The 23,864-nt window shown below is 46.5% G+C and overlaps 1 long non-coding RNA gene across 1 annotated transcript; it reads right to left on the reverse strand.

The window, feature by feature from the left end:
- Positions 1–1,073: 1,073 nt before the first annotated feature.
- On the reverse strand, positions 1,074–21,234 carry LOC141729323 (uncharacterized). The gene is made up of 3 exons (XR_012580678.1): positions 21,107–21,234; positions 8,136–20,624; positions 1,074–7,413 (listed from the first exon to the last, which is right to left on the reverse strand). It is a non-coding gene; the product is annotated as an uncharacterized LOC141729323 (long non-coding RNA).
- Between the last annotated feature and the right edge of the window lie 2,630 nt (positions 21,235–23,864).

The following is a 23,864-nucleotide window of genomic DNA, read 5'->3' on the forward strand; positions in this document are numbered from 1 at the left end:
CACAGAACTTGCAAAAGCAAGGGAAAAAGTCAAGGAGGAAGACAAAACTTGCAAGGGAAGATATGAGGGACATGGAACAGATACTTATTTAAAAAAAAAAAACAGAAAAAAAATCTTTCCAAAACAAAAGACATGAAAATGCAGGCAGGCCATATGCCATCAAGTGGAGGGACATGCACCAAAGATTCCCCTACTGGTCCCCATTGAAATCGCAAGATTCCGTTTCCCTTCCCGAAAGGAAATGAAATTTCCTTTCGGGAAGGGAAACGGAATCTTGCGACCCCGAAAAGAAAGGCTTACAAACACTCTGGAAAGGAGATAGGATCAAATAAAAGGCAATTGAAAAAAACCCCGAAAATCGGCAGATTTAGTCTCTTCAAAAAATGGTCTGTGAGGAAGTGAGTTGCAGTGCAAAGGACCAAAACATGCCCAAACCAAGCTCACAGAAGTTGCAAAAGCAGGGGGAAAAAGTCGAGGAGGAAGACACAACTTGGAGGGAAAATATCAGGGACATAGCATGGATACTTAAAAAAAAAAAAAAAAAAAAATTGCCAGAGTCAAGCACATACAATTGCAGGCCATATGCCATCAAGTGCAGGGACATGCACAAAAGCTTGCCCAAATTGATCCCCGCTGAAGGCCAAAACACAAAAGAAGGACTTACAAACGCTCTGGAATGGAGATCCCACTCAAGGAACTGCAATTGGAGGAGAAAAAAAAAAATTTTGGAAATTTTGGGACTACAAGGAAATGGACCGGGATTCCATCCAGCGCAGTGCAAAGGACCAAAACAGGCCAAAACTCAGTTGGCAGATGCTGCAAAAGCAGGGGAAAAAGTCAAGGAGGAACACTGTGCTTGGAGGGCAACATATGAGGGACATGCTAGGGAGAGTCAAAAAAAGAAAAAAAAATTTCCGCAAAGTCAAAGCCATGCAAAGGCATGGCATGCCATCAAGTGCAGGGACATGCACCAAAGATTCCTCTAGTGCTCCCCATTGAAATTTCAATGTTTCCTTTCCCTTCCTGAAAGGTAGGCTGAACAAGGCTTTTTATGTTTTAAATTTTCTAAACCGTTTGGTTGCATAACCTGATCCACCAATCTTTCGGCGGTTTTCAAATAACACACAGGGAGAACTGAATGAAGATCCTTCTGTTTTAATTAGACCTTTGAATCTGGACAAATTGAAGGTCATTTTTGATTTATAACCTGCGGCAAAGTGTATGCTTCTGTCTCTACAGGTGCTGGAATTAAATGGGTCCCTGCCAAAACGTCAAACCATATCACATCCCAGTACATGTTGACGAGTCCAGAGCCAAGGAAGCAAGTACACAGATGTGAGCCGAGCAGAGGGATCCCAGCTTGCCTGACGTTCCTTGTGCCTGACGTTCTTTTTGTATCGGTGGAACCTGCAAACTCTGATTTTGTGTTAATGTTATTTATGAGTGTGTCAATGTATGTTAAATGTTTGTTTAACAGAGCTGAGTTTTGGCAAAAGTTTAGGTTTTTGTTTTTGTGGAGAACAAAATTTAAAAATTGATATATATGTAAGGATTCTGCCAAAACTTAGCTAATGAAAATGATGGAGCGATTGCAAGTTGTATGTTGGTATTGGTGGATTTTAATTGTTTTTTGTCGTGCAGATTTGCCTGTGGAACTACCAAAAACAAATGTTTGGGTGACCTTAGCCAAGGCAGCTGGCTCGGATACTATATGTTTGTCTAATTCAGAACCAGAAAAACCTTTTTCAACCTGTCTAGTTGGTGTGGCAGTAAAAGAGTCGCCTTTGGTCAAAAAACAATCCAATGATAAGCCGGGTGAAATTGACAATGGAAACAATCCCTCATTGAATTGGAACGTTTGGTCCAAAAATCTTCCCAGGGCAGCATCTGAACCCCAAGAATTAGAAATCCTTGGCTCTTTAACAATGGATTTTTGCTTTACCTTCATAGCTAGTGCTTGGCAAAAAGGTGATCCTCCAAAGTACAATGTTACTACTCATTATTTTGCATGCAGAAATTTGAGGTTTTGGTGTAATGTTTCAAACAGTTGGGATGTGCTTCCTGAGACGGATCAATATCCACGCCAATTGCCGAAGGGGTATTGGTTCATTTGTGGAGACAGAGCCTGGCAAGGCATTCCAGCACACCTTGAAGGTGGCCCTTGTAGCATTGGGATGCTCACTATAATTGCACCCACTGCCAAGGCGGTCATGAAAAATAAACAAAGGAGAACGAGAGCTGTTTCTCATTATGAGGAGAACTGTCAGAGTGATTTCAGGCCTTGGAATGCTGCCAGAAGGGTTTCAGCAGGTATATTTTTACCCCAATTGGCTTCAGCAGTGGCACTGAAACAGATAGAGCTGGATGCTAGCTGAGCAAACAAGCTAATGCCACATCCTCTGCAATCAGTGATATGTTAACCAACATTTACAGTGTTAGACATGCTACCCTTCAAAATAGAGCAGCAATTGATTTTCTTTTACTGGCACAAGGGCATGGTTGTGAGGAATTCAAAGGACTGTGCTGTATGAATTTGTCCAATCATTCTGAATCCATTCACAAAAGCATACAAAAACTGAAGATTTGACAGCTCAAATTAAAGAAGATGGTGGTTCCTGGCTGGATGATTTGTTTCAAGAATGGAGCTTTGCACCTTGGCTAAGGCAACTTTGCAAGATAGGTCTTTATGTATTGGGTGTTCTGGTAGTGATATTGATAGTAATGCCCTGCATACTTCAGTGTGTGCAGCAAATGATGAATAAAATGGTCCAAGAAGTTTTTGTCATACAAGAGAGAGAATTAGGAAGTAGAAGCACAGAGAGTGTTTGAAATCTCACGGAAATGCTAGGCGACAGTGCAGAAATGGAGGAGGGTTTTGAATTAAGACCCTGGAATCGACAAGAGTTTTTTGAACAATGACTTGTAACTATTGTCAGACGTGATTCATATCTCTTTCACTGACTGGGCCTTCACAGAATCAAGTTGCTGTGCTGTAACATAGCAATGCTTAGGATCAGCAAGAATAGGCCTCCAGCAGATAGTAAGCAGAAATTTTATAGTAGGGCCGTGAAACACAAGTAGCAAATGACATGAGTATGGAGGTTTCTTTTTGGGTCAACAGAGAGGGGGAGTTGTTGGGATCCATAAAATTAGAGGGTTTTGAGAAAGTGGTAAAAAAGACAGGCCTCAACTCAGACAGCAGATTTGTGAACAGTGCTAATGCAGCAGAAAAAGTTTTCCAAGCTGTAGAGCAGATGTGAGAAATAGAACAATAGACCTCTGTGATTTGCCCTTTTAGGTTGCAACAAGTTTATTTAATGTATATCTTTAGAAGGTTAATATGAATGAGTCTCTGGGCTTTGTCTCTCATAAACAAGCCATTGTGTTAAAGAATAAGTCTCTATTGTCTTAACTACAGTTACGTGTGTTTCATACGATTGGATAGAATTATTGTCAATATGTTGTTGCTCTGTGTGGGACTGGCTGAAACTTGGACTGAGATGGCTTTATGCTATGCTGTAACGTTGTGTTTCCTTGGCATTCCATTTGAATCAGGGAGCTGTTCACATCTGTTGTCTCCATTGTCCTAACAATGTACTGATACTGATGTTTGAAATAAACAGCTCACGGCACTGATTTTGGGTGTCCTGTCCCTGTTTGTGGCTGTAGATAATGTGCCAACGGCAAAAACTTCTTCCAGCTGTAGGTCTTAAATAAGCCTGTCTGTCAAAAGCTCACAGATTGGGTTGAAGCGGAAATTTCTGCGTAACCAAATTTGGAGCAGATGAAATTAAAGAAAAATAAACCACAAAAGAAAAACAAAATGACATGATGTACTGAGCTGGAATTAATTTTGCTTTCTTCACAGCCTTCTGGAAGGGGTCACCAAGTCCCACATGCCCAAGCCCAAGGTGTTTGGCAGGAGAAGAAGATAGCCACAACAGTGTTAGTGCAGTGCAAACAGCTATCAAAAGCTGAAGAAAGCCTAGAATAACTAAAGTCAAATTTCATTAGGTCACTCCTCAGTACAGCTGCATTTTATCATCTCCCAAGGTCAGTTTTCATGCGTGGGAGTGTCAGAGTCAGCAATTCATATTTTTTATTGACATGCCACCTTGCAGCAGGTTCCATGCTAAATTTAACAGGTACAATTTCCAGCAGGGCAGGCGGTTGCTGTGGTGTTGTCTCCCCCATGGGGAGCCTGTAGTCCTGGCTATGCCTACTCCAGAAGCCAGCTTAGGGCAGAGTCAGGGCCACCCTAGGCTCAAGAGCTTTTTGGCCACCAAGAGCCATGGTAAGGTCCCACAGCCCCTCCAGCATGGTTCATGCTGCTCCAGAGCCTTCCCTGGGGACAATGACTAGCCCAGCATGGGCAGCCTAAAGCAGGGTAGGCAGAGCAGCAAGAATGCCAAGAGTCACTGTTGGGGCATTAGTCTGCTAACAAAGCACATCCCCCTGAACCTTTTAAGAAGGCTTGGCCTTAAACCCCAAATCCACATTTAGAGTAGGTCTAGACTCCCTCAGGTCATCTTCTTCCTCTCTTTTTTTTTCCTAAAGACAAGGAATGTGTTGTTCAGCCACTGTAACAGTTGGATCAGCATTTGGCCTGGAGGAGAATGACCCTCTGCAGAGGAAGGGCCACGGGAGCAATCAGCTTGGATCCAACAACCCATATCCAAAGGTGAGTGCACTTCATAGCTACACCTCACAGCTGCTGGCCAGCTGCCACAGCTGCTTGCCAACGCTGACCTCACTTCTGGCAAAGCCTGGAGCTTTTCCTCAGTGAAGGAACCCAGCCACCCACCCCTCCTCAGCCAGCTCTCTACCCCACACTCAGTCTCATCACTGGTTTGCAGCTTTCCCCTGCCTCCATTTCAGTCTGGGCCCACTCCTGCTCGTTCTGTTGTGCCTGATCATGTGTGAGGAAGCACAGATAATCATATAACCACCATATTCAAAAACCAAAAATGAAAAAAGAAACTCAGGACTCCCAGGAGAAGCCACACTGCATCACACACTGTCTCAAAACAGAGTGATATTATAACAAACCTTACCCAGACCAGGAAAGGAAACGGATCCCCTATTATCTTCAATATATTGAATAAACACAATCTCCCAGACCCTATGAAAACAAAGGGCTCCCTGCACCCACCTCCCCCCACTCCAGGGAGTACAGACAATTTGTGACAGCCTCACCTCCCACCACACTGGCCTGTGCTCCAAGCACAGAACAATCATCCCTGACATCTCCTCAAGGCGATGTGCCCAGGCCAGGCTCCTTCGCCCGCAGCAGGAACGTGCTCGTACGTGTCATCCCTCCCACGCCTTGGCTTTGCCATCTCAGCAGTGCCCGGCTGAGATGGCCGGGGGCTTTACCCCCTTTTCGGTGGCATTCACTGACTGTCCGGCCCGTCCAGTCTCTGCCCTGGGCTGGCAGCGAACAGGAGATGCTCAGGCCCCAGCACTGGGGTCCCATTCAGGGGTGACCGAGCCCTCACTCGGCCCCCGGCCGGGCCATCGCACCCCGAGGTGCAGCCGCGCCGCTCCCGGCCCCCACACAGATCACATTGCCCTCTAGTGGAGCTGGAGACACAAAAAGCCTTCAGCAGCGGCTGCAAGGACTGGGGAAATGAACATTAAAAAAAAAAAAAAAAAATCCAGCCGATCAGCCCCCAGCCAGGCTCCTCCCTGGCATGCGGAGCCGCTCTCTGGCTCTCTGGGAACAGCCGGGCCCAGCAGCGGGGCCCACAGTGCGGGGCCGCGGGAGGACGAAGCCCCCGGCCGTGCAGTGAAAAATACACAGCCAAGTGCTCGCTGCCCTGAAAAGCAGCGAGCCATGGTGCAGCTCCTAGCCATCCCACAGGACAAGGCCAGGACATTCCACAAAGCGTTTGGTTTCCCTCACACTCAGGCCTGGAGTCTCGGCTATCAAAGGCTGCTGCACTCCGGGTGAAAAAGCAGCAGGAGATGTCCCTCTGCCCAGGAGGGATTTTAAGCTGGCAGTTACTGAACTCTAAAGTGCAGGTGCTTTTTGAGAGGGGAATACTCCAACTATTTAGCCGGGGTGGTGGGTTCAAAGCGATGGGAACAAAGCAATGGCTCCAAGCTGCCCCAGCCTCCCAGCCTGCCGCGGCATTACTGAGGAGAGAGGGATGGATTATACCCCTTAGAACAGGATTTCAGAGCATCTTGCAGGACCTGTGAACTATCAGGACAGCAGTTCATCCCTTCCAAAGGAGGGCAGCACAGCGGGGAGGTGGCAAAGAGGCTATGGTTCAGTCCTCGGGCACAGGCACCCACAAAGCCTGCGGGAGGCTGGAGCAGCCCTTTTTCCCAGCAGTGATTTCAGTGTGAATCCTTACCAGCTCCTACAGGACAGAGCCACAAGAGAAGCTTCCCAGGAAGACACAAAAATCCAAGAGGCATCACTAACTGCTATGAAAACTGCCCAACTTCCCAAGGGGTTGGTTTTCCTTGGCAACCTGACTTCAAATCCAGTAAGGGAGGATCAGTGCAAGACCTGGCCTGCTCATTACATCAACTCCAAGGAACAAGCCAGACTCTTGACTGGGCTTGATAGAAAACCAGCACAAATGAGAGGAGAATTGAACTTTCAAACCACTCCTCCACCTAAAAATAGTTAAAGGTAAAAAAAATTGCTATTTTTGGTTTACAGGTCAGCACAGACAGTCCTGCACCTCTACTCCATAGAAGCATTCACCCACCCCAGGATGCCAACAGTCACACCGGGAGCTCGAGGCCACTCTGGGCCAGAATATTGTCCCAGTTATCCTTGGAAAGATGGCCCAACCAGACTACTTTGGGCCTCTTGCAGCCCCTCCTCAAGTGCTATCCAGCAACTTGTGTCTAAAGTTTCTGTTGCTCTGTGGTTTGCAGGGTTGGACAGCTGCCACTGCATGACTGCACCGCCGAGTCATCCAGCTGGAGCATTTGCTGAGGAGAAGCTCATCCAGGCTCGGATGCTGCAGGGACTATGTCACTCTTGGACACTCACAAACCCACTCCCAATAAAGGCATCCTCCACACTCTTCCTGGGGTGATTCTGGGCATCATCAGCCACTAGGCAAGGAAAGGTTTGTGGGTGGGAGCATGTGGATCCTCATGTCTCCTGGCAGCATCACCTGGTTGGGATACAGGTCACACTGCTGCACCCCAGCACGGCATGAAGGCAGGGACCCATATACAAAGCAAAGTCTTCTCCCTCTCTTGATCCATCTCAACCAGGAAGGTTCATACCCTCCCATTAGCTGACAGCCCTCCATGAAGGAGTTTCACCAACAATCAATGAGGGTCAGGCACATAGCTGCTTTTTGGGTTTAATTTCTCTGTCTGTATTCCTTGCATCCATGATTCAGATATAAAAGCCATGCAGATGAGATCCTGGTGCATTTTCTATTTGAGACCAAGCAAGAAAGAAAAGGAAAAGGAGGTCAGTGCACAAGAAATTCTTTTCCTCCAAGCCTGGGTCAGTGGGTAACACTCAGTCCCTGGTGAGAGAAGAATCATGGAGGCAAACAGCACTCAGGTTTCCCCTGAAAACTAGGGTCAGATGCTGTGAAAGACACTGGGCTAAAGTGCACAATGTCCTTTAGCTGGGCAGTGGGATGCAGCTGATCACTCACCTTTGGTGAGGATATACTCTTGGGCTCTCCAGGACATTTCACATGCCTCTCACACATAGGCCCATTAGTCAGATCTTTCTCTTCCCCACTCTTCCAGTTTTATTCCTATCCTTTACTCACACATCCATCCAGATCCTCCCATCACCCAGCAATAGCTTATTTCAGTCACACAATGGTCCCCACTGCTGGGCCAGCACTGCTCTTGCTGAGTGAGGGGGAAAACAAAGAACCTTCTTCCCCCTCAGGCAAGTCCATCCAGGGGAGGAACAGCACCAACGTCTCCCCATCTGCACCCTTCCTCCCCCAGTCCTTTCTTTCCAACTCCTTCACTTAACTCAGGTCAGAGCTGCAGTGCTCTGCATGCTCCTCCATTGCCCAGGGCTGAACATATTGAAAAATTACTATATTTTACAACATATGCAAATAATAAAGGATAAATAATCCCTGATCTGCTCAGCCATTCTGCTAGAGCCAAATGGGGACAGAACTTACCTTCAAAAGTCCTGAGACACAGCATCTCAAGCACAAGATTTTTAAGAGTCCTGAAGAGACAGAGATGAAATTCAGCAGATTTATTGTTTTTGGGACATTGAATCTAAATTTGGAAGCAGGCAGTTGCCTTCCTGTTAGCCCTTAGCTATCCACTTTCCCAGAAGTAGCTGCCTGTGTTTCCAAGACATTTGGCAACTTTTCTACCTCTCACGTCATAACAACTTCCATTGGTTTTTGTAAAAGGGCTTTAAATAAAAGGAAAACACCATAGAAAGGTAGAGCATCCCCTTTGATATGGGTTTCAGAGGACATGATCGTTTACTCACCTCACAGACTGAGAAGAACAGAGGTTTTAGTTCTAAGTGCACTTTCAGCAAAAAAAAATGCACTTTCAATGAAAAAGTTTCAAACAATTTTTTTTTCATTATGACTGATGACAAATTCCATATGCATTCAACTGGTGCCAAGTTAGGTCTTCTAAGCCTCTGACAGAGCCTTATTTAATATGATCATTAGTTACAAAATTAGTTCTTTGGGAATACCATCTCCTTGGAGAATCAGACAAGTTGAGAAAATTTCCCTCTGAGGAATCACGGGTTTAATAATCAGATTCAATTCTCTTCTAAATTTCTGGTGTGTGTCTCTAATATATTGAGTAGAGAGCTGAAGACATTTAGTAGACTATATCATCAACTTGAAATTCATGTTTTGTCTGGGAATGTGAAGGCTGAGCTGCTAGAAGTAGAAGCATATTCATTTCCAACTTGCCCTGAGCTGGTTCCCCCTTTCTGAAGCTCTTTGCACCCAGCATTATTGCATGTAAAACTAATTTTGCTATGCACAGGTGCTTTGCAGCACTGCTCCCCATATGAGCACAGCTGCTCAGGTGCCAAGGGCTGTGCCCCAAGTCCCACTTCAGAAGTGCCCTCAGTTAGATCCTGTTTCCCAGCAAGGATGAAGCAACTCAGTGATGGCCATCCAGCTCAAAGGGCAGAAACCCACATCAGAGGAGTCCCTGATGCAACCTGCACCAGGAGTAAAGAGTGGTAGGAACAGGAAAAAAATGTCTATTTACACCTAAAAGCAGGCTGGACATAACACTGAAGTGTAGAACACACAGCTTCTGGAGGAGGGGAAGCCTCACCCACTGGTGCCAGGGCACTCACTGGTGCTCTGCAGAGGAAGGATTCCAGTCCCCAGGGCTCTTAATCAGGCATTTAATATAATTGATCTTATTACACTAAGCATATTACTGTTAAGCCTTCAGCTGTTAATGTTCAGTTGCTGTTGGAAGGGTCAGTCCCAGCCACAAATCAGCCTAAAAGCGACACATCTGAAGCAGCAAGATGATACTTCTGAGAGTAAAAATTACTTTGTCCAGGGAGTCTTTGAATCAGCACAGAAACAACTCCTAAAAGCACTGACCAGTCATTGTGAGAGACCTCTGGGACACATCCCCAAGGGCATCTGTCTGCAAAAGTGCCTTCCTCACGCTGCCAACTGCCCACCCTGAGCTCTCCTGCTCCTTAAGCCCCAGCTCTGAGCAACTTGGACAGGTCTGTTCTCCCATATCAGAGAGATCCCACACTGAACTTGCTAGCATCAGGTTACCAGGGCTTTCCAACCCCTATGCATTGCACAGGCTCTGCAATTCTCCATCCTCCAAAACACACACAAGCGTCATTGGCCTCCAGCCCAGCTCTTACATCCTTCAGGGAAGCCAGAGCCCACCTTCATCTTCCAAGGCAGAAAAAGGTTCCTGCAGGCACTGCTCAGACCCTAGCAGAAAGCTTAACAAAACAAGCTTCCCTCCAGCCCAAATCCCAAGACTGGTGCTGAACATTCCAGCAAAGATTGATACCCAAAACCAACATCTCCTCTTCGGGATTGCCAATCCAAACCTTCCAGCTTCTAAGTGCCCTCTATATCCAGCATGAGTAGCTAACAGCAACCACCTGAAGGCCAGTCCTTAGAAGCTGTAGGTTGTTGGGGCTTTTTGACGTCTAAATGAAAGATTTAACCACCCACCTGGTGAGGAGTTCATCACCCAAGGGGGTTTTTGTGGGTATTTGGGCAGCCATGGTGAACCAAGGGGTTGGGGTAAGTGAGATGCTCTGGGCTTCAGTCTCTCTGCCCAGCATCAGGTGGAACCAGGCAGAAACCATGCTGGGTTGCATTCACACCATCTACTTTTCTTTGTGTCACAGGGTTTTTTCAAGAGGTTTTAATATTGGTCAGCTCCTTACATACTATTTGTTTGAAAGGACCTTATCTTGAATACCTTTTTTTGACATTATCAACTGTGATTCCACAAATTATAGAGGCTCAAATTATCTAATGTAAAAATCACCAATTATCTCAAAAACTATGTATTTGAGAGTGTCTTCCAATTTCTTCATTTTCCTCAGCCTTTCTAGGGCAAAATTATAACCTTGAAGTTGAGAGATGGAATAGAATTTAAGAAAAAAAGAGTCAAACATTAGCTTTCAAATACCAGGAATGAGGACCCAGGGTTCTAAAAGGATCCTTGAATATTTGGAACCAGAACAGTATTACAAGAGCCATCTGTGCTAAAATTATTCATCTCATTGTTTTTACACATGAGGTGGAAATCAATATTTGCAAAGTATTGCATGGGATTTAAGCACCCAAGAGAAACTGAAAAATTCAGCCCTGAAGATTTAAATGGTCTATCAAAAATAAGTAACTGAAAACTGCATGTTTGCTGATTCATTCAGTTTGTGATCAGCTCTGACACTGTCACTTACTTGATTTCCTTCTCTGTCATACCTCTCTGTTTCACAACGGACAGAGAAGACTGCATGGAAGAGTCCTTGGAATCTGTAATCAGTTATCAGCACACTCAGATCTGTGACTGAATGTTGAAGAAAATTCAAAGACTTCAAGCAAGAGTTCAGTGTAAGACACAGCTGGATTGAGCTGCTGATAGGCAGGAAAAAAGCAGGTAAATCAATATCTGTGCCACAAGGGGAAAAAAAACCAGATTGGATTCCACAACACTGCCCACAGGATGCCTCTGTCAGAGGAACACACCTCATTGCTACCACTTATCCCAAACCCTGCTGGTGGAAACCAGGGGCAAGGAAAGGCAAACCCCATAGCAAATGATTCCCAAAAAAGTCCTCCCAATGTTCTCATGCCTTTCTCCCACCAACGGGAAGAAGGTGCTCATGGATTGAGGCAGGCAAGGGAGGTTGTGGCCCCTGAGCCTGCTGCCCTGCCCCAGGAGCTCCCTCCAGCCCTGTTGTAATCTTTGCTGCAGTGTTGTTCTTGCCTCTCTGCTGGGGCTCTTCTCCATTCTCTACAGCACAGTCCTTCCTGTCTTCTCAGGGGCTCCTCCTGGGCTCTCGACCCACCCCTATTTATTTCAGTTACCTTCACGAGCTACAGCTGCTGCCCAACTAAGGACCCTGCAGCTGCAGCTCGTTTGGAGCAAGTCGGACCCACACAGGTCTTACAATACAACATATATTCAGGCCCCCACACAGCCCCACTGAGGATGGGGTTGTGCATGGACTGCCCTCCATGGGAGCTCTCCTGGCCAGCCTTTCCCAGGCCATCTGGGCCAGCAACCTCAACAAAAGCAGTTTAAGGCCATGGAGTATGAGTCATGCATCCTGTGACAGCCTTTGCACACAGGGACTAAACACTAGGGTACATCATCTCCCAGTGTTTCTGTGTACCAGCAGCCTCCAGACCAGTGCCTCTCAGTTCAGCACAGTGCACACTGTGCCCCACAGCTTGCACTGGCCCTTTAATGGAGGTTCCTGTCCCTTAAAGCAGAGCCCAGCCATGCAGTAATCTCACTGCTGGCTTGTTTCCTACAGCCTCAGTCCTGCTGGGGAAAACCAGTGCTGAAATGGGAAGCCTGATGTTGGATAGCCCAGGGGTTTTGCAGCCTGGGTTTGAGGCACAGCCTCTGCTTTCTGGGATGCTCTCTGAAACATTATCCACAGCTTGTTAATATGACCTGCTCTAAGCAGCCTGCAGAGCACAAAGATATTCTATTGGAAAGTCCTTGGCTACTCAAAATAAACAAGGAAATAAAATGGGATTAAATATAACAGCTCAAATAAAGGCAGCATTCTGCTGCATTATCCCATTTGGAAAGGCTAAACTAAATCCAGTAGTGAGAAAAATCTTGATTTCACTCCTGATTTAGCATTTTCAAGGCTAACATGGGATTACACTACACAAACAGGCTGCTACCAAATTAGTTGACTTCAGGCCCTCCCCAGCTCAATAAGCAGTTGGATCACTATGGCCACATTTTGCTCTGCACTTTTTGCTCTGCACTGCAGTAGGTTTTTGAGTGACTCCCTGTGAGCAGCAAGAAAGCAAAATATCACCCTCCTATTTCTGCATTTTTAGGGCCCAAACTGCTGTTCTTTCCCCTTCTGTGCCCAGGCATGGAGATCTAGACAAGGACAGTTCACCACCATTGGTAAAGACCATCTCCAGACAGGGAAAACATGACCTTCACTTTCCAGTTTCCTTCTCTGCTTTCCTTTTTTCTTTTTTTTTTCTCCTCATCATTTCTTTCTCCAGAAAGTCCCCCCAGCAACAAGACCAAATTAATACTTGTGAGGAGTGTCTCACCAGACTGCAAATGCCTCTGCTCTTTATCCTAAAATAATTCTCATGTGAGTGACTAGAATTGCAAATTGTTTTACCTTAGCCAAATGTGGGACTTTAAATTCTTAGGACTTTTAAAAGAGGCCAGAGGGTGCCCAGAAATGCCATTTCCACCTGGAGTGAAGCATGACCTCTGCAGGGCATAGCTGTGTCCTCTGTCACTCCTGAGGTGGCTCTCCTGCCGGGGGCAGGGGGCACAGAGTCAAAGCTCTGGATGAGTCCTTTTCAATGCAGGTGGCTTTCTTTGATCCCAGGAATAGCTGCATTTGTATCAGATAATGGCTCAGGGTGATATCTGAAGCTGGCAGGTCCATGAGGCAGCAGCTCACCCTGGGTGATTTTCATGTTGCCAGAGGATGGAGAGGCAGTGCTGGGCACAGGGACATTGTCCCACCAGCTGTAGATGATTCAGGTTGGCTCTTGTCTAGCAGAATGAATTTGTCATCACCTGGAAATATCTTCTTGATAGACATTTCACTGTACTTGGTCTTAAACACACCTGTGCACACATGTTCCCATCAGTGGGGTCACTGATGTCCCTCCTGGGCTGCCACGAGGTTGAACACTTCAATTTAGTCACTCAACAGTGAAAAAAGATGCTACAAAGTGACCTTTTGGGAAGGTGGAAATGCTGATCTCCAATCTGGGGTGAGCCCTGCCAACATACCCAGGTATCCCAAAACCAGCAGCTCAGCTAGTCCAGAGCCCAGAGAGACTTTTGGGTTCAGAGAGGGAACCATGTGACAAAGCCCAGAACACAAATCACCCAAGAAACTGTCAGCAGCCAGATCAAACCCAGCATTTGCATTGAGCATCTCAGCAGTAGTGTGACAAAATCTCCACTCCAAAATTACTGAATCTGGAGGAAGTCTAAATTCAGAAACAAAACACTTATGCTTGAATCAGCCAGTATTTTAGAGTGTGTGTTCATGGGTGGGAGTTTATGTGTTTTCATCCCATGCACACACATTTGTATGCAATCATTAACTACTGCAATATCTAAAAAAAAGTTAAAATCTAAGATCACAAGAAGTAAGAATAGCTTGTATTAGTTACATTTTTCATAGGCAAAGTCACAGCTGAGGCTGGCACCACAATTTGCTTTTGCTCAGCTCTTTTCCCCGGACAGCATTTTGGGTCAAAAACAACTGGTTTAGTGAAGCTGCAGAGAAGCCAGCCCATGCCAGGGGCAAATTCCAGGCCTGGCCTAAAAGAGTGTAATTCACATTCAAATCAGCTGAAGTTATGCAGGACTGACCCAGCTCCTGCAGATTTCCTGCTCAGATTGTTCCCAGCCTGTCACTGTGATGAGCACAGGCTCCCAGGATTTTGGCACAGGAGTGAGGCGAGGACGGCTCAGGACATGCTGATCAATCACAGAGCCTTACATTGGACAGATCTGAAATCAGTCACCAATTTACCAACTTCCAGGCATGTGACAATCAGGAGCATTTGGGGATACATATTTATGTTTCCAGAAGTGAAAACACAGGGAGCTATTAATAGATGAATCTAAAAGCATCCCTGGGACCGTGTGAGGTGTCATCATCTGGCAGCACTTCAGTGTACCCGCTGCTGGGAATGTAATCATGTGGGTTGTCATCTGCACCCACCCGGAGCAGCAGCACAGGCTCAGCCCCTCTGGGGCCAGCTCAGTCTCCACCAAAGCAGCAGCAATGTTTTAACTCCCCTCCAAAGCACTTAGAGAGGGAGTCACTGCTGGAGCCCAGGCACTGATGGAACAGGGATGTATTTTCTTCTTACCAACTCAGCTGTTTCCACCTTCCCTTAGGAGACAGAATCCCATTTCCTCTCTCCCCAGGCAGAGTGAGGAAAGCCTGGAGTCATGCTCTGGTTTCATGACAAAGGGACACTTGGGAGCAGGAGGGCACCTGTGAGGGATGCTCCTCAGCTGGGGACAGTGCTGAAGGAGGGTGCAGAACTTAACCTTGCTCTCATTTTCTTGGAATAGGATCTGGCTAGGGTTGGGAAATTGCTGGCCTTGATGCCCAGACCTTCCCTGCATGTGACCCAGCAGACTGGGAAGCACTTCTCATCCCGTGCATCCACGCCCAGGGGATCAGATGGGATTTGGCTGCACAGGCCAGGTGTTCAATGCACTGTGCATCAATATCCAGCACGAGGAACAGAAACACAATGTGTGTGTCTATTTGTTTTCATGTCCACTCCTCTGTTTCTCCTGCCATGTGTTCCCCTTGGAACTGCAGGCACATTAGACTGTTTTCCAGCTCTGAGATAGCTCTTATACAAATAGGCAAGGCAGTACAAGGAGATACTGTCCTTTCCCAATAACCTCTCTCTGTCTGTGCTGTTGCCCTGTAGAGGTGGAGGTGATGACAGAAAGCAGGCTGAGCACCCACTGCTAAAAAGTGACAGCAGGAGAGGAAGGTGGCCTCACCAGGTGATTCCTGGTTAAGTCCTCAGTTCCTGAGTATGGCAGGGTGCTGACCTCCTAGGGAGAAAATATTCTTACTACTTAAAGCCAAAAACATTAAATAAATGAACAGTTTTACCTCTTTTTTAACCTGTAATTTTTTTGGGAAAAATTTTTCAAATACATTAAAACAGAGGTATTTCACATCTAATCTGTTCTTGTCCTTTAGTGCAGTCATCTGGCACCCCCTTCAATTTCTAGAAGGTCATTCTACTATAAGGCTGTTTCAAATAGCTTAAAATTAGTTACAGATTTATAAACAATTACATATTTATGTAAGATGAGAGATTTTCCTTAATATACATTTAATGACCTACTCAGAATATGAACTAGCTATGGTTTGGGATTTTGTTCATTTTTATGGTGTTTCTACCCATTTACTTTATGGGCTCTGGGGAGTGGAGGCTAAAATTGAGAACTTGTAAGAGGTTATAAAACAAAAGAACTGACATATTTTTCATGGCAGTTTGAATAGCCAGGTTGAAGAAAAAAAAAAAACTAGCAATGCCTTTTATTCACATCCTAGGCAATTGCTTTTTCCCAGTGCTGGACTCAGACATGGGGATCTGTATTTTTTCTCATGGGCTTTTTTCCACCACACCTCACCAATGCAGCCCAGTGCTCACCAAGGTGAGAGCATCTCCTCTATCTGCAGCCCAAGGAGGGAGGGGCTGTCATTGTCCCCTCCTTAGGGATGGGGCCAGGCAAAGGAGAGGCTGCAAACAGCCAGGGCCCCAAGCAGAAAGCCCCAGGAGCCCAGTCATGGGGGTGCAGGGCACTGTGCCCTTCTCTGTGTGTTTAAAGCGTCACTCCTACCAACATCTATCAAAGCTGCAGGCACCTGGCACTTCTGTAAATCAGATTTTCAGGTCTTCAGCAGGCATTCAGAGAAAAAGAAAACACATTTATGGGCCACCTGCAGTCAAACATCATGGAGGTCCAGACACAGATTTGCACAAGCCAGTTCCTTGTGAGGGATGGTCTGAGTACCCAGCAAGCCAAAAGCTCAAACTCCTTCTGCGTTGTTGATTGCATATCTCGCATGCACCACTTCCAGCCCCTGTTTTTACAGAAAATGTCTTGAAAGGAGAGGAAACAGCTGGTGAATAATTCATTGTGTACCCTCCCAGTTGTATTGCAGCCTCTCCTCAACAGGCAGGGTTATCTGTACCACCACGAGCCATTCCCCCAACGTTTCTGGAAACAAAGGCTCCCTTTCTGCAGCTGTTTATTCAAAGGACACGGAGAGAACTGCAGGAGGAGTTGAGGAAACAGCAGGAGTGTGAGATCCCACCCAGTGTAATCCCTTCTCAGGGAGCAGAGGTGGACAAGGAGGGCTTGGGACTCACAGTCACATTCCAGGTGTATCTGCCAGCTCTGGTCCCCTCACCACTAAGTCTTTTCCCAACTTATAATGACCCATCCTCCCATACCAGAGACTGCTTCTGGACTTGGTAACAAACCAGAAGTTGTGAAGATTGCAGAATTATGAAAATTAAAGAAACAAGCAATGGGACAAAAGAAAACATCTTCAGGTTGTGACAGGAGGTTTAGTTTGGATGTGAGGAAAAATTTCTTCACTGAAATGGTGATCAAGCTGCCCAGGGAAAGTGCTGCACAGAACAGGCTGCCCAGGGAAGTGGTGGAGTCACTGTTCCTGGAGGTATTTAAAATATGTGCAGATGTGCCACCTGAGATGTGTCACCTCAGTCTGGAACTCCCAGACTCTGGGACTGGGTGGCACAGGGCAGCCCTGGGGAATGAGACAAAAAGTGCACTGACTCCAGGGAATGCATTTTGGGGAAAGTGGTCATTCCCTGGGACAGGGCTACCAACCAGGATAACCACACTGCTCATCTTATACTGAAGATCCCAGTTATCATCTCACTTCCAGCTCTCCTGAACTGGTGGAAAGTTGCTATTTCACCTCCCAGCCCATAACTCACACATCTATTAGTCACTGACAACCAATTATATTTTCTGCCATCACATGCAGTGCTGAAGATGTTGCCAGAGTCCAGCTTTGGGAATATTTCTCCAATTTGTCTTTAAACGTAATTCTACAAAAAGACACTAATCAGCTAGCTGCCCCAATTGGCCTGCAGCATGGAGGGAGTCTGGGGAGAGGTTTGCAAGTTGCTTTTTCAGGGTTGCAGTAAACCCATCTCCAGGCTCCCACCACCAGCCAACACTGCCCTTTGTGAGCTGCACAGATGCAGTGGGAGGGAGAATGTTGGTTGAAATCCTGACAGACTTTATGCTAATTCACCAAAGAGCATTTTAGACCATACACGGACACTTAATCGAGTGGGAAAGACAGCAGCGAACACGACATTTAATTATGGGAAAGAAAAACGAAGTCTTTTACCCTGCATTTGGCCTTCTCCCAACACACAGAGTTAATTGTTAGGAGGGTATATTAGAAGGCAATGAAGGAGAAGATTGAAAACCCTGATTATACTGAGGTCCTGAAAATGCTGAATTTATTGAATTTCACATGAGAAAACACAGTCTGTGCTACACTGAGGGCTGTGCCAGCAGCCAGCTAAGAGCTCAGGGGGTCTGTGTGAGCATGTAGGAGGGGAACAAAGCACCCCAACTGCTTTATGAGCCTCTGCCAACTGCTGGCCAAGCCACACTGCATCCCTAAAATGGGGCAGGTCAATATATACTTATGTGGATGCTCTTGGTGTAGGTGATGCACAATACCAGCACGTTTTTCAGGAGTTGTTTTCCTTTAGGAAAGGATCTAACCAGGTAAAGTTGGAAAGTGCCTTTCATCTGTGAACTCTGTGTAGCACATTTAGTCGCATTTGCCTAAATTTGGCTAGAGCCTGAAGCAGCAACAAGCCCAAAAGCTTTGGCAAGCACAGGCACAGATGCTCATGAGATAAGAGTGGTGGGGCTGGATCATGGGAAGGTCCATCAGTCCCTGGTGCACCCAGAAGAGGAGGTATTACCAGAACAGAGAATCAACAGAAATTTTCCTCCAGAAAACCCCATCACCTCCAACAGTTTGATTCTTAGCCCTGTCATTGGGCTGTGGTGTTGCCTCAGTGTCCCTCAGCACATTTCCCTATGAATTTTTTCAGTTGTCCCTTGAACCACATAAAATTTTAGCCCATTTTTTTCTTCATGCCTCATCACGGGTGAGGAGCAAAATTATGACCCGAGGATATAGTCATTATAGCATGACCCGTGGCCCAACATATTTCCCTGAGAAACTCCCCAGATTGGGTCCCACAAAGGAAAAGTAGTGCCAATAATTACCAATTCCATCATGGCATTAACAATCCCATCTGCTTTTGCTGAAGTCAGTAGAATTTTCTCTGGATTTTAGCAGCACAAGATGCCTTTTTTTTTCCCCTTCAATTTTTTTAAAACAGGAAAAGTCCTCGTGGATAAATGAGCTCCAGCTGATGGGGCACCTGCAGTAGCTGTCACTGTGCTGCAGGGGGGAACCTTTGGCTGCGGATGCACTCGCGGCTGCCGCAAGTTGGAACAGGCACCGCGAGTCAACTTTGGCCAAAATGCCCGTGGGAAGAGCCCTGGTGATTTGCATCGTGGTCCCGATTTTGTTACAGTTTCTGGGAGTTTTTTCCCCTAGCTTTAAGCAGTTTAGGAAAAAGAGTCCTAAAAAATAAAATAATTTGTAAAAAGACAGAAAGAATCTGACATTTGGTGTAAGACAGCCAAAATTATTCCTTCAGATCACAGGATTTTTGTGCCTGACCAATGTCACTGGAAATACCCAAAGGTAAAACTTGAACCCCCTCACAGACACAGAGTCAGGCTGTCACTGCAGAGGGGGAAGTCCAGCAGAAAATATAAAATTGTGGCTCCTTATGAAGTGCAGCAAACCAGAGGAAACCCCAAAGGCTTATGTAACAGTGGCACACCCCTCTCACAGCAGCCAGGTGTGTCCCAGGCCAGGAGGGCCAGCCTGGGGACACACAGCTCCCAGGACAAGGAGCTGAGGCAGGACAGGGCAACACCCAGCATCGATTTGATGATGGAGATCTCAGGGGAAACTGCTGAGCCGAGAAAAACAAATTGACAGCAGCTCCATCTGGAGCAACCAAAGGCACTCCAGTCTGGTTTAGATTTATCAGGTGCCTGACCGAGCTTGTGCTGAGCTTGAGCACAAGGCAGGCGTGTTTAGCAGGCTGGTGGCAAGCAGGAGGGAGCACTGTGCCTGTGCCAGCCCAAAGCCTGTGGACAGAGCAGGAACACTGGGATCTGGAGCTCTGGCTCAGCCCTGCAGGCTGGCAGCATCCACCCCTCGTGATACAGCTTTTAGGCAAATAATTACGTTTGGATTTTTTGTTTTAATGAGACAAGAATAAGTCTCTCAATTAAAATGTCCACTATGCTATTTAAAATTTGATTTAAACTCTTTCCACTGCTTATTGATTATTTATCCCTCTCTCTGAGATTTTTTTGAAAAACAGTCTTCCACTTTAGACAAACATTTTCCTATAAGGACCTCTGTGAGGAAGGGGCTGGCTGATCATTTGCAAGAGTGTTGATCCCTGGGGCCATTTCCAGCACTGCTGCGTAATGCTCCAGGAGACTTGGCAATAATTCACCTCCAAACTGTGCATGCCCTCAGTCACATTGGATTTTCAGGAACCATGTTAGTGTGGAACTGCACAGCAGGTACACGATGCCCTGCCTGGGTCAGCAGGAGGAAAGTGTGAGCACACACCTATGGGCAGGTCACAAGTGGAAATGAAGGTTAGAAAAGTGCAGAAGCCAGGTAGCAGTTAAACATGGGTGAGCAGCTTCCTCTTCTTTTCAAGGATTGAGGAGAATTGTTTGACTTTAGTTTGCAGCAACAACCACACCTCAGATCTCCATTGCACTGCCAATGCAAATGTCCTCAGAGGAACCCAGGAATATCTCTGCATATAAGGAAGAAGTCTCAAGACAGATTAAAACAAATCTCAGAATAAAGGCACCTCAACTACAACACTTTAAATTGAAGTCAACTCAATGATTGAAAGTCTGGTCTGCTCCAGAAGCACATTTTCCTGTTTCCTGTATCTTTCAGTTCAGTGGTGGCTGAGCTGCTGGGCAGTAAAACTCACTGGTGAATGAACTACTTTAAAAGCAACAGAACTTTGTCCTCTTGCTGACTGAGTTTCTCTGGTGTCTCCAAAATGTTTGTTTATAAGTGGGAAATGACTAACTGGCCTGTGCAGAAATGAAGGCAGTTGAGGTTCCAGCTTTGGGAAGCTGCCCATGGTGTCAGGCAGATGGAGCTGGGGATCGAGAGCAGGAGGCTGAAGGCAGCAGAGGGAATGCAGCTCCATCCTCACCACTGCAGGTGACTCAAGGAGTTCAGCTTCTGACATCTGCTTCAGCTCCCTGGAGCCCTGAGAGAAAACCTGAATGTCATATCCTACTGCTCTGACCTCGCCTCACCTCTCCACCCACCACCATCCTCACACTTCTGCTAAAATAACCTGCCCTCAAACACACTCAAGTCTCTCAGCACAAACCAAGCATCAGAGAACCAGTCCCTTCTTCCCCAGACAGCAAAACACTGGGAGTGGCAGTGCCAAGGAGGCTTCCCTTGCCTTTACATCCCCACGTGCTGTCAACTCTGAAATCTAATGATTGTGCTAATACAGCAGCCACCTTTGCCTTGCTTCCAGGGACATTGCAGCAGGCTGCCAGCTGCAGGGGGCTTGTGCCACCATCCATACTCCTTCCACAAAGCCCCAACCCCTCAGAGGGAGCATCCAGCTCACTGCAAATGTTTACCATGACCCAGCCACTGCTGCATGCCAGACTGAAAGTCACCTCTGACACAAGACAAACTACAACCCACACAACATAACATTGTCTCACTCACCAAGAACAGCCCAGACACTGGGAACAGCAGATCAGCACCCTCTGGAAGACCATGGATGCCAGCAGTAACTTAAGCAAAGCTGCTTTTATTCTATACAAGCAAGCAAAGACCTTGAACTTTTATCAGGCACTTATCACCAAGACAACCAAGAAAGGTGCTTGAACCCTGGCCAATATGTTTTTCTTTTTGCTTCACAGAATACATGAATTGCAAGAGCAGGCTGTCTCCAGGAGCGTTTGTGCCTCTGAGACAGCAGCCAGGTTTCCAGGGTAAACTCAAATGAACTCTTATTTTCTTGTGGGCTTAACCAAAACACAGGTCCAAGGGATCTCAAATGCTGACATCACTTAAAAAACCCAACCCCACAGTATTACCTCTCCCAAGCACAGACCTTGCTCCATGGCTTACCTCCCTTTATCACACTGCTATATTATCCCAGACCCACTTTCTTCAGTGCTTTAAGCTGAAACACCTGGCTGTAAACCAGGACACAGGCACTTCTTATTGTGCCATCTCCAGTCTGGGGGCAGGAGAGTAGGGTTAGAGGCTGCTACCAACAGAGCAGAGATGTGAAGAGGTCAATGTGGGTAATTTTGTCTGTCTCCTACAAAGCTTCTCAGCATGACTGAAATTCCCACTGGCACTGTTGGGTGCTTCAGCAGGTGATGCTGTGCCCAGCTCTGAGTGAGCTGCTGACCAGCAGAACTCCCAGAGCCACAGAACAGCCCCCATTGGTCACAGACCATGTTGGCAAGAGTGGGGTACGCAGATGGGATGGGTGGCCAGGATGGTCTCTGTCCCCGGTGCTGCAAAAATGTCTGAGGGAGCCCAAGACCTTTGTCCAAGTGTGCTTCACACCTTTCTGCAGTAAAAAACCCTGCATGTGCTCCAGACACTATGTGCACCACAACAGTGTCTGGTCCACTGGGGGCAGCCCTGCAATGGTGAGCCCAATCAGCCTGTCCTGGTCCCAGTATCCAAGCAAGGCTACAGGAGAGGTCCAGGGAGCAGAGCCGAAAGGGGAGGAGAGCGCTGGGGCCCCTGCAGGTGGTGGCAGGGAGCAAGCTGACCTTTGTGTAGTGCTTAGCAGCTGAATTCACTTGTTTCTCAGCTTCCTTATTTACACGTTTTTGTCACGTATCTCATCTCCCAACTACTTTACATCATCTTTTTACACCTTTTTTTTTTCTGTTTTCTGCAGCGGAGGCATCATGAAACTCTTGCAACACTTTGGAAACATCTGTCCTCCCATTTCCCTAAACTGCATGTGGAGAAGCAGAGGAAAATCCTGGCAAAGGAAGCTTGGACCCTAATGCCCCAGCCACTTAATAAGCCATGAGTAGACATACTAATGGACAAATTGTTACAACAATTTCTATGCAAAAGCGGTGCTTCCAAATGGAGAGTGCATGAAATTATGCTAGTGCTGAATCCATCAGGTAAAAAGCATTGCTACCCTGATTTTAAGCACCTTTACATTCACCAAATTATCTATCACCTCTACATAGGGGATAGCTACTGACTTAGAAAAAGCAAATGCAAAGACCCTACTATGAACTTGCCATGGCTTAACCTCCTGATTGTACTTGGATTTGAAAATTTAATTAGAAAGTAATTACAGAGAAACCGGAAATATTGAGAGGCCTCATCCAGGCCCAGGAGGCTTTCTTGGCAGCACAGCAGCTGCAGGCAGCACTAGAAGATTTCTGACCACTTTTTTACAAAGCAAAAGACAGACTCTTTCTAAACACCACTCTGCAGCAGAAAGGCTTTTGACTGATAATCCAATCTTTTCTCAGAAAAGCAGGACGGGTTTCCTGTTGGGTTGCTGGAGAGCTGCAGGGGCTGCCGTCGCTGTTGGAGTTAACTGCTGCACCACGGCTCCCCACTGGAGGAAGCTCACCACAGAGCTGCCCTCTTTCTTCATCCCCGTTTGTTATTTCAACAGACCCAGCAGCAGCCAAGAGCAGAGAGAATGAACAAATGGGAATAAAAATAAGTCCTCTAAGACACGCAGAGCATTAGCCAGTTCTTTTTTTAATCTTTCTGCTTGGCCATATATCTATTGTGTTTTAGAGCTGAAATAGCAGAGGGGTTTCTTACAGCAAAGCCACATCAAATGCTAGTCTTGGGTGAGCATTATACTGTATGTACCAGCCTCTAAACAGAAGTGAGGGGGCTGCTTTGCTTTATCTTAGACAGGAGTTTGTCCTGCAATGAGCCACAAGGTCAGAACAGTTCCATGCTGAACAGCAGGGTCTGAACAGCCACACATGCCACCAAAATTAAATATACACTAATCACAGGTGAACTCAAACCATTTAGGCCCAATGGTTGGATCGGTAATTTCTGTGTCACAGAGCCCTACTCACATGGCAGCTACAAATGCCTTGGAAAAAAAAAAAAAAGGATGGTTAGGGTAATGCTCCCCATGGCAACCCAAGCATCTGCACAGTGAAGCTGCTGCAAAAAGAGGATATCTCTGCTTTGCTCCAAGGAGGCTCCATCCCCCCAAACCTCTTCTAGAGAAGGGGATCTACACAGCCCTGACAAGTACAGCATGCTCCAGAAACAGGAGCTTGTGAACATACCACTAACACTATGTACCTACACATCCCTCAGCTTTATGCAAAGCCATTTTGGCATTCCCAGCAGCATTGCTTGGAATGAGGGTGCTGCTGCATCAGCAGTCCTGGGCCCTACAGCCTGAACCACAGGTTTCATTCAGGCCAATTATAGCACATTATAAACAGAGGAT

This window comes from Zonotrichia albicollis, chromosome 6 (assembly GCF_047830755.1).
Source record: "Zonotrichia albicollis isolate bZonAlb1 chromosome 6, bZonAlb1.hap1, whole genome shotgun sequence".
Classification (NCBI taxonomy): domain Eukaryota; kingdom Metazoa; phylum Chordata; class Aves; order Passeriformes; family Passerellidae; genus Zonotrichia; species Zonotrichia albicollis.